Source organism: Ictidomys tridecemlineatus, chromosome X, assembly GCF_052094955.1.
Source record: "Ictidomys tridecemlineatus isolate mIctTri1 chromosome X, mIctTri1.hap1, whole genome shotgun sequence".
NCBI lineage: Eukaryota > Metazoa > Chordata > Mammalia > Rodentia > Sciuridae > Ictidomys > Ictidomys tridecemlineatus.
The window spans coordinates 67,215,872-67,226,433 of NC_135493.1; positions in this window are offsets into that span (position 1 = coordinate 67,215,872).

Below are 10,562 nucleotides of genomic sequence, written 5' to 3' on the forward strand. Positions count from 1 at the left end.
GATACTTATTTATCTTGCCCACATTGACCCACATTCTAAAGATTTTCTCTTTACTCTTCATTGTTTCCATTACTTTTAAGAAGGTTTTTCATTTGATACAATCTCATTAATGTAATTTTGTTTCTGCTAGGTATTCTGGTAGCAGATCCATAGTTGAAATCTTAAATTTGCCACAGAAATTTTCATTTTCTTATCCCCTACCATTGGTCTAAACCCATGCCTCCTGACCAGAGCTTTGTGATGCAATACCAGCCCATGAACAGAATTGGTTAGGGTCTTTTGATTCACATAATTGCACTGAGACCAAGACATTTTGCCTTTTTAGGTTCATCAATAACAAGTTTTGAAAATTTCTATGATGTCATAAAATTATTCAGTCTATGAACAACAGTAAATTATTATCTATTTTCAGTTTTAAGGATACATAATATTTTTGTACTTTTGAAAGCAGGAAAAAAAACTTTCTCAATAGCCTTCAACACCCTTCAAACATTTTTTTTTACCCTAAAGGAATAACCACAAAAAATATGTATCAGTGGACTCCAGTATCAGCATGCTCACCAGCTTAACTCTGCATCAGCTTATTCCTCATGTTTTCTGTGCTTATTCCATTCCTTTATTTTGATATGTATGTTCAGTCTCTGTGACCAATACATTTCATTTCTATTTATAATGTCACCACTTCTCTCTGCACCCCCTGAAATCCTAAAGCCACTCATTTCCTACCTATGTACTTTGCATCACACATTTCTTTCATTTTTGCCCAATATTTTTTCAAAAGTAACTTCTCCTATCATCTATATTTCTACCTCATATTTAAAGTTTCTTTGTTTTAAAGAAAAAAATGCATAGCTGCAACCTGTGATACCAGCTACTCCAGAGGCTGCGGCTGAGGCAGGAGAATGGCTTGACACAGAGACCAGCCTGTGCAACATGGTGAGATCCTGTCTCAAAAAACAAACGAAACGTAAAAAGGGGAAAAATAAATGCAATTTGGGTAGTCAATTCCGGCAGAGAAAAATGCCCTGTTAACTATGAAGCTCCCAAAGCACTTATTACTGTATCAAAATGTTCTTTGATTTATGCTACTTGTTCAGTTGCTTGTATATCTTCAATATGTATATGTTAATAATTCATGTTTTGAACATCTGATAAACAGAAGTCATATTTTCTGAAATCCATTTTACAATTATTACTTTATACAAAATCATACAAACCTAGGTGCAGAAGTTAAGATTTGAATGTAGTTTATTTTCTATAAAATAAATAAAAATATGTCATCTCCAAAATATGGATAAAATAAATGAAGTAAAACCATTTTGTTCATAATTTACAACTGTGTCACTTAAAATTTGTAAGGATAAATAAGGGTTGAACTTCTTCTGCAATACAAGGAATTTCAAGGAATGTCTTCTGGCCTTTCATTGGAATTCTCTCTGAGCCCTAGTTCCAGGATAAAGAGAATTTTGCCACCATTACAGAGCTAATAGCACTATGCATTGCTTAAGCTTTCAGCCAGATGCTTCTGAATATCTTCTTATAATTTTTTTACAAACCATGGAGAGATCTTCCAAGAGGCTACTACATTTTGGACTGAAGTCAAGGAGATCAAATATTGAGCCAATGTGTCCTTAAAATGCCATAATTAGAAGTCTTAAAGATATGAATTGCATCATTTTAAAAATAGAAATATCTTCAGAAGAGTTGCATGTAATAAAATAATATTTCTTCTTTAACTTTTTAAAATCATACTTTTCTATTAAATGCTGGAAACAAAAAAGGCAAAAAGACACTTTGTAAAAGTGATCACTTAGGTTTGCTAAATCTGCAGGGAAAATTTTGGTTTTGGTGGTAAGTCTTTATAAACTTATCCTTCTTCTGAAAGGAAATAGGACTTACTCTACACCAATTGTGGTTGAAACAAGAAATTCTCTCTGGGATTTCTGAATGTAAATGGCTGGAACTCAAAAATCAAAAGACATTGACTGGCAGATTGGGTAAAAACAAGACCCAACAATTTGCCATCTCTAAGAAATTCACCTCATAGATGAAAACATGCATAGACTGAAGGTAAATGAATGGGGTGGGGGGAACCAATCATTCACATGGATCTTGTTAAAAAAAAAACAGGGGTTTCTGTCCTCATATCATATAAAGTGGACTTCAAGCCAAAGTTAATCAGAAGGGAAAAAGTGGAATATTTCATAGTGTTTAAGGGAATTATACATCACCAAGTCATAGCAATCTTAAATATTTATGCCCCAAACAATGAGGCACTTACATACATCACACAAACCATTCACAAAGTCAAGAATCAAATAGATCACAACACAGTAATAATTGGTAAATTTATCATGTAACTTTCACCACTTGAATAAAGACTAAAACCAAAAATTAAATACATAAGCCACAAAACTAAACACTACAATTAATAATTTAGACTTAACATATATATAGAATATTTCATCCATAATGATTGAATACATTTTCTTCTCAACAACACAGAGATCCTTCCCTAAAATAGACCATATCTTAGACTACAAATAACCTCCTAGAAGAGAGAGAGAGAGAGAGAGAGAGAGAGAGAGAGAGAGAGAGAATACCTTGCATTTAATCAGATCATAATGAAATAAAATTAGAAATTAACAATGAAATACAAAATAGACACTACACCTGGAGACTAAATAAAAAAAACAACACTATTGAATAACCAATGCATAGTGGAAGGAATCAGGAATTAAAACAAAAACAAAAAACTACAGCAGCAACAATAACAAAAAACTATGTAAGAGAAAATGAAAATAGCAACTACTCAACTTCTCTGGGACTCTGTGCAGTTTGTTCTAAAAGGAAAGTTCATTGCACTGAGCTCATTAATTAAAAGAATAGAAAATTACCAATGAAATAATGTAACATCACATCTCTAAGCCCTCGGAAAAGAAGAAAAAAAAAACAACAAAAGTAGTAGTAGATTGGGAATAATTAAAATCAGAGCCAAAATTAATAAAATTCAAACAAATAAAAAGCAACTGAAAGAATCAATGGAAGGAAAAGTTAATTCTTTGAAAAAAATAAATAAAATTGAGGAACACTTAGCCAGGCTAAGGAAGAGAAAGAGAGAAATCTCAAATTACTAAAATTTGTAATGACAAAAGAAATATAACCATGGACACCAATGGAATACAATGGATAATGACAAACTGCTAGAAAATGTATACTCAAATCATAGAAAATCATGAACACATTGACAAATTTCTAGAGAGTATGACCTACACAAATTGAATCAGCAGGTCATAGAAAATTGAAACAGCTCAATTTCAATCAATGAATTTGTTGATGCCAATAAAAGTCTACCAACAGGGGCTGGGGATGTGGTTCTGTGATAGAGTGCTTGCCCATCATGTGTGAGGCACTGGTTTCAATTCAAAAATCCCAGGGCCAGATGTATTATTACCCAAGTTCTACCAGACCTTCAAAAGAAACTTATACAAACACTCCTCAAATTATTCCATGAATGAGTAAAGGAGGGGACCTTTAAAACTCATTCTATTCCTGGAAGATCACCTACAAATACATTTATAAATGATAGTGCACCACAATCAAGTGGGGTTCATTCCAGGGATACATGTCTGATTCAACATATGAAAATCAATAAATGTAATTGATCACATCAATGGACTTAAAGATAAGAATCACATGATCATCACAATAGTTGCAGAAAAAGCATTTGACAGAATTCAGCATCCATTCATGCTCAAAACATTAGAAAAACTAGGAATAACAGGAAAATACTTGAACATTATAAAAAGCTAAATATGCTAAACCCAAGGCCAATATTATTCTACATGGAGAAAAATTGAAAGAATTCCATGTAAAAACTGAAGCAAAACAGGGATACCCTTTTTCACCACATATATTCAACATAGTCTTTGAAATCGTAGCCAGAACAATTGGACAAAAGAAAGGAATGGAAGGGACATAAACAGGAAATGAAGAGCTCAAATGACCCCTTTTTGCCCTGATTGTATATTTAGAAGAGCCAAAAACATCACCAGAAAGCTTCTAGAACTCATAAATAAATTCATCACGGTAGCAGGATATGAAATTATAAAGAAATGACAAATAAACTGAAAGAGAAATCAGAAACACTGTCCCATTCACAATAGCCTCCAAAATGAAATATTTGGGAATCAATAAAATGAAGGAAATGAAGGAGGGAAAACACCTCTACAATGAATACTACAGAAAACTAAAGAAAGAAATTGAAGAAGACATTAGAAGGTGGAAAGAACTCCCATTTTCTTGGATAGGAAGAATTAATATTGTAAAAAATAGTCATACTACCAAAAATGCTGTAAATATTTAATATGATTCCTATTAAAATTCCAAGGACATTCTTTATATAAATAGAAAATTCAATCATGACATTCTTTTGGAAAAATAAGAGGCCCAGAATATGCAAAGCATTTCTTAGAAAAGTGATGAGAGGGGCATCAAAATACCAGACTAAAATTATACTACAAAGTTATGGTACCAAAACTGGCATGGTATTGGCAAAAACAAGACATAAAGACCAAAGGAACAGAATAGAAAAACACAGAGTCATAGCAATGTAAGTACAGTTATCTCATGCTAGACAAAGGTGCTATAAATATACATTGAAGAAAAAGTAGCCTCTTCAACAAAAGGTTCTGGGAAAACTGGAAATACATATGCACTAGAATGAAATTGCATGTCTATCTCTCAAATTCTGTAGAAAACTCAACTGAAAGTTGATCAAAGACTTAGGCATTAGACCAGAGACTCTCATCTACTAGAAGAAAAAGTATGCCCAACTCTCAAACATATTGGCTTAGAAACTGGCTTCTTCAATCAGATGCCTAAAGCACAAGAAGTAAAATCAAGAATCATTAAATGGGATGGCATCAAGCCAAAATGTTTCTTCACCACAAAGGAAACAATCAAGAGTGTGAACAGAAAGCCTACAGAATGAGAGCAAAAAGGTTACCACCAGCATGTCAGATAGAGCATTAATCTGTAGGATATTCAAATAACTCAAAAAATTTAACACCAAAGATAACAAATAACCTAAGCAACAATTTGACTAAGAAACTGAACAGGCACTTCACAGAAGAAGAAATACGAAGGGTCAAAAATGTATATGAAAAATGTTCAACATCTCTACCAATTAGATAAATTCAAATAAAAAATACACTAAGATTCCATCTCTTTCCAGTCAGAATGGCAATTATCATGAATACATTTAACAGTAAATGTTGGTGAGGATGTTAGGAAAAAAGTTTCACCTATCAATTGCTGGTGGGAATGAGACTTGGGGCACTCACTTTAAAAAGTACTATGGATTTTCTTTAGAAAATTTGGAATTGAACCACCATTCAACCCAGTTATTCCACTCCTTGGTTTATACAGAAAAAAACTTAAGATCAGCAAACTATAGTGACACAGCCACATCAATGCTGTTTATATCAACTCAATTAACAATAGTCACCTAAGTAGAAAATCCACCTAAAGTTCCTTACGACAAATGAATGGATAAAGAAATTGTGGCCTGTATACATAATGGAATATAACTCAGCCATAAAGAAGAATGGAATTTACCTGGAGATGGATGGAACTGGAGACTACCATGCTAACTGAAATAAGCCAGTGCCAAAAATTCAAGGGCAGCATGTTATGTCTGATATGTGCATGGTTAACCCACAACAAGGGAGGGTAATATTAGAAGTTCAGTGCACTCGACAAGGGGGTGGGATGAAGGGGAAAGGAGTGGGGATGGGAATAGAAAGGACAGTGGAATAAATCAGACATATCTTTCCTATCCTTATGCATGAGTATAAGAGCAATGTAACTTAACATTGTGTACAACAACAAAGATGGGATCCTGATTGTAACAAGTTATATGAATTCTATGTATGCATGATAAGTCAAGGTACATTTTACTGTCACCTATATCTGGAAAGAAAAAAATAGAGAAATAAAAGAAAACAAAGCAATGCTCTTAAGTGTACCTTACAAATCCATTGGTTTTTGTTGTTGTTATTGTTTGTTTGTTTGTTTGTTTCTCTATGTTTGTTTTTGTCTTTCTACCTAGCCTGAAGACTAAGGTTTCCAAGAACATGTAAATGAAAGTTAGTTTCTAAAGCTTGGAAGATATTGTCTGTTATTTTTGACTTTATATCAGGTCCTTTAAGAGTTTGAAGACTTGGAAGTCAAGGATTCATCAATCAAAGTAGAACTTTTGAAATTTTGATAGCCTTTTTAGATCTGCAAAGAAAGACTTTTCTATCACTACTCTATAAATGTATCTAACAGAACTGTAAATAATTTGAATTTGTTTCCCTCATCATAAGAACAAAATGTAACTGTCAGTTCACTATCAAATAACAAACTTTTCTTTGATATCTGGGAGGTGGGGGTGGGTGGAGACATTTATTAGAGCAATTAACCCATTGGCAGATTTCACAGATTTGGATTATCTGTAGGACTGTGTCCTTCACACCTTTTCCTTAAAACAGCTTTTCCATTAGGGTAAGAGTGCTATCTCTTCCCAATGGTAGAGCTGTGTTAGAGACTTTAAAATTGTCAATAGGGATGCTTGAGTTAGTAGTAGGATACTCTCAGAAGAAACTCACCAGCATATATGACACAATTGGTGTCCTTCAATTACAGCCTGTGCTTGAGCCTCTGCGATGAAGTACTGGAAAATAATTTCCCCATAGGAGCAGGGAAGCTCTGGAAACATGTAAATTAGCTGCCTTGGCTGCTACATCCACAGCCCTAATTCCTTTAGGCATTGTGTCTTCTCACATCTGAGCCAGTGCTCTCATATTTTTTTGATTCCCAGAAATATGGATAACTGCTTCCTGAGAGGGCAGCAAGATTGCTTCTAGGAGGCTCAGAATTTCCCTGGCATGAGAAACAGGAGTGGCCACTGTAGAAAGTAATCCTTGATCTTTCCAGACAGAGGTGTGATCATGGAGCATAAGGAAGGAACATTTAGAATCTATCTATCTATCTATCTATCTATATATATATATATATATATATATATATACCCTCTTATCTTCAGACAGCAGTAGTGGCCAAGTGAGGACAGCTAATTCTGCCAGCTGAGCACTGGTATTTGTAGGTAGTGGTGCCAATTCAAGAACCTCAGAATCTTTCACAACTCTATATCTGGAATTCCATGTCCCTTGAATCACTGATGAACTCCATCAGTGTCAGAGTGAGGTTAGGATTATCTATAAGCTGATCAGATAAATCAGGTCTGGCAACATAAGTTTCCCTTAAAAATTCCTCACAATAATGGAGAGTGTTTACCTCTATCTCAGTTAAGAAACTGGCATGCTTGAGGTTATGACAAGTCTTAAGGCAATTTCAGGTTCTTCCAACAAACATCCTTCCTGATATTTGAATATGTGGCTTTCTGTTAAACAAAGACTCCCTTTAGAATTTGGGATTCCTTCTATGTCACGAGAAGTAAGTTCAGTTAGGGTCCTTCCCAGAGTAATTTATTTGCCTCAGGAGCCTATAGTCCTATTATAACCACAGTTCTAAGACATCTAGGCTACCCTTTGGCCACCTTGGGTAAGAGCCATTTTTAATGTATTGAAGGGTTTTCTCATCTCTGAATTCCAATTAATAATTGCCTGTGCTTCCTTAATGCATTCATAGAAGGACCTCACTTCTCAGCCTATCCAGGGATCTGAATTCTACAATATCCAGTTGTTCACAAAATGGCCCCGATTTGTTTGCCTGTCTGAGGAAGGAGGTATGAGAGTACAGGTTGAATTATTTCTGGGCCAAGCTTTCAAGTTACACCTTCCAGTAGTATGTCCAAGTAAGTAACCTGGAAAAATCACAACTGGGCCTTCCCCCAGGAGACTTTATATGCCCAACTGGCCAGAAAATTGAAAAGAGAGCCAGTGTTCTCAGATTTTTTTTTCCTGAAGGTCCACACAAAAGTAGGTCATCTGCATATTGAAATTACTCCATTTCAGTTTATGACCAATCCATGAGGTCTTGTGCCAGTGCTTGTCCAAAGAGATGGAGTGTATATCTCTAAATTCCTGGGCAAGGGCTGTCCAGGCAACATGTCCAGCTTTACAGGTAGAAGCCTCAAAGGCAACTAGAAGCTGGCACCTTGGATGCAGAGGAATGCAGAAAAAAATCATCCTTTAAGTCTAGGACACTATAGTAACTAGTTCTCTGGGGAATCTTTGCAATGAGAATATATAGATTTGGAACCACAGGGTGCAAAGGGACTAGTGTCTCATTGATTATACACAGATCCATTTGTATAACTAATAGCCATTTATTGGGGCTCTTTGGGACCCCCCAAATAGGATTATTTTATGGGGTAGAGCACTCTACCAAAATGTTCACTCATTTCAAACTCAAAATGATAACTGTCAGTCCCTTCTTAGCTTCAGGTTTTAAGGGATATTGTTTTTGTAACCAAAGTAGGAAAAGTCCTTAAGAAAAATTTCAAGAGGGGTTGCAGTCCATGCCCTTCCCACTGTATTGTTATCTGACCAAACTGTGTGGTCCACCTCCATCTCTATAAAAGGTAAGCAGCTATATTCCCAGGTAGCAACAACAACTTGACCCTTAATGGAGATAATAGGTCACTTCCTAGAATAGGGGTTGGGGTATCTGGCTTAATGAGAAAGGAATGAAAAAGTGAAAATTGCCCCAGGAACAAGTAAGGGGTCTTGTGAAATATGGCTCAAGGGGCTGGCACTATATGCCCCAAATGGTTACTTTTATTTGGGACTAAGTACCAGGAGAGAAAGACAGGACTGAGAATCAAGCTCCAATGTTGAGAAGGAAGTATATCTGGTCCCTGTCCATGAGCAAGGTTACCTGGGGCTCCTCAAGTAGGACTTTATTAGTCATGGGAGCCATAAAAGAAGCCACTAAGACCCCTCATTGGATACTTATAAGAAACAGCCTGGATCCCCTCAGGGACTGTTATGGTTTGGATGTGAGGTGTCCCCCAAAATCTCAAGTGTGAGACAATACAAGAAAGTTTACAGGCTAAATGATAGGCTTATGAGAGTCTTAATCTGACCAGTGAATCAATACCCTGGTGGGATTAACTGAGTGGTAAGTGAAGTTGGATTGGATGTGGTTGGAGGAGGTGGCTCATTGGGGTGGCTTTGGGGTATATATTTTGTATCCACCAAGTGGAGTCTCTTTCTGCTGCCTGATCATAAATTCTGTCTGCCACACTCACCTGCCATGATGTTCTGCCTCGCCTGTAGCCCCAAGGAATGGAGCCATTCTTCTTTGGTCTGAGACTTCTGAAACCAAGATCCCCAAAATAAACATTTCATCTCCTAAAATTGTTCTTGTCAGGTCTTTCTGCCACAGAAGTGAAAAAGCTGACTAAAGCATGGACCAACGAAATTTTGCCTTACAATTGTTCCCCTGACACAGAGGACAAGGTTCAGGAAGTGTTCCAAGAGGTGGCTGACAGCTCTGGTGACAATCCATTGCAGGCCTTCTTTCCTGCAAGAGAAATAATAAGCACAAGAGTACTCCTGAGCATCTTCCCACATGACTGCCACTAATTCTCCGTGTTATTTGATCTTTTGTCTCTACTTTCCCAAGTGATAATAGAAGCCTGCTGTAGCAGCCTGGACTGAATGGTCCAAAGTCTTGGTCAGTTCTGTGGCTAGTTTTTGGAGCTTCCTCCATATGCCAGAAGCAGATTGGGTCCTGAATTTAACTGTAAGAATGACTCCCCTCTGCATGTGTGACCCTGGCTCAATATTAAGGTATTTGGTAATTCCTTCCAGGATGCTATGTAGAAAGGTTACTAGTGGCTCCATTTCTCGTTGAATCACAGTGGCCAGTTGGCCATAATTGAAAATTTTAACTTGTGAGCTTTCCAATCCTTATAACACACAGTATATAAAGTTGAAATCTGCACCCCCTTTACTTCTGTCAGCATTAGTTTGGTGCAGTGAAGGGTACTGCCTGACTCCCTGTTGGGATGTTCCGATTCTGGACAAACATGGTTACTTTCCCCAACCCTGCTGTCTAATCATCGTGTCCTGTTTTAATAACCTTCTCTAAGACCCTTTGTTTTTCCAAAATGTTCAGGTTTGATTCAAAATCAACATAACCTTTTTCCATGCTTAGTCATAAAATTTTGATAACTGCTGGAACGTTTGATTTTTCTGGGTTTTCAGTGTAGTTCCCTATGTCTATCTTATATTCTTTAATTCCATTAATGAAAAAAATGGACATGTACCATCTCAGGTCCAAATACCACCCCCTCCAGCATTGCCATGCACAAAAATATGTCCTGAGCAGCAGATTTCCTAGCAACTCTATGATCAAAAGTGGAATTTGTTCCTGAATAAGGAGGACCGGGCTCTAGTACTTTTAAATGGGAAGCAGTCCAAGGGCCTAAAATTCTCCACTTAACAGGGCTCAAGGGATTTTCTGTTTACCTGGTAAAAGTCTCTTTTTCTCTGTCAATATAAGTTCATCTTTTCTGGGGGTATTTTGTCTGGTTTAGAGCAGGACAC